Source organism: Sinocyclocheilus grahami, unplaced genomic scaffold (genome assembly GCF_001515645.1).
Source record: "Sinocyclocheilus grahami isolate Dianchi unplaced genomic scaffold, SAMN03320097.WGS_v1.1 scaffold1984.1, whole genome shotgun sequence".
NCBI classification, from domain to species: Eukaryota; Metazoa; Chordata; class Actinopteri; order Cypriniformes; family Cyprinidae; genus Sinocyclocheilus; species Sinocyclocheilus grahami.
In genome coordinates, this window is record NW_015507163.1 from 1 (window position 1) to 1,018 (window position 1,018).

A 1,018-nucleotide genomic window follows, 5' to 3' on the forward strand; every position below is an offset into this window, starting at 1 on the left:
AAAACAAAACAACAAGACAGAAAACACTAGGACAATTCAGTCAAACCGGAAAAGGTAGGGATAGTTTCAGAATGGATTGCTTACCGCTGATTGGACGAGACATCTGTCAATCAAGGTGTGCAGGAAGGACGGCAGGTTAGTGGTAGAAAGTACGGATGTTGTGAAATTAGTGCAGTAAAAGGATAAATATGTATTGCCCTTTCTGTGGAATACAGAATGACGTGCTTCCAAAGTTCTGCGGTTCATGCAGAAAAAATCTCGAGGTATTAAAAGAGACACGACAGAAAACGCCCGTGTCAACGAACATTACAGGTAACTTAGGCTAGATAGCCATAACTTGGCTAAAACGTGTCTTAACGCTGTTACCGTGTCAGCGGTCATCAGCATCGTATATCCTCCGTAATTTCTCTATATTTTCAATTTTTTTATGTATTTACGTTCCTAACACTATACTTTGTATTATATTATCTTATAGAAAAATAGTTAACGCTAATGCTATGGTGTTTCTAATAAGGCGTCTATAGTGACTGTACATTTGGCGTACTGTAGTTCTGTCTTCTGACTGCCGTTATCAGGTTCTCTCTATTTTAAGACGTGAAAACTCTAATGTGGCGTTTTTCTTTTGCTAAACAACGATGGCACAGTTGACAAAGTTTATTTCATAGGGACAGGCGTGGGCTCAACACCTGCGCCCACTTTAAACCAGTTTTTGGAATACCGAAAACAGAAATGTAAGGAAAGAACAAACTTTTCTTTGGGCAAGAAAGGAGGAAGCAAACATGAACAGAAGAAAGTACAGGTATATTGTAATATTCAAATGGATTCAGCGATGCTTTGTGAATTGTGCTTACTCTAAAGTTATACTTTTTTCCCTTGCAGGTTAATGTCGGTATAATGTCTCCGCAGAGTGGTTACTTAAAACCACAACGAGGGAAAACACTCCCCTTATTCACTGACCCACAAATAATGGCAAAAGATCTCCTTGTAATGACTTTAACAAAGACATGGAGGAAGGACC

At 39.0% G+C, this 1,018-nt stretch overlaps 1 long non-coding RNA gene across 1 annotated transcript; it reads left to right on the plus strand.

Annotated features, from left to right (window-relative positions):
• The first annotated feature begins 128 nt into the window (after positions 1-128).
• LOC107573618 (uncharacterized) lies at positions 129-987 on the plus strand. Its single transcript, XR_001607540.1, has 3 exons — positions 129-312; positions 666-799; positions 880-987. It is a non-coding gene; the product is annotated as an uncharacterized lncRNA (long non-coding RNA).
• Positions 988-1,018: the final 31 nt, after the last annotated feature.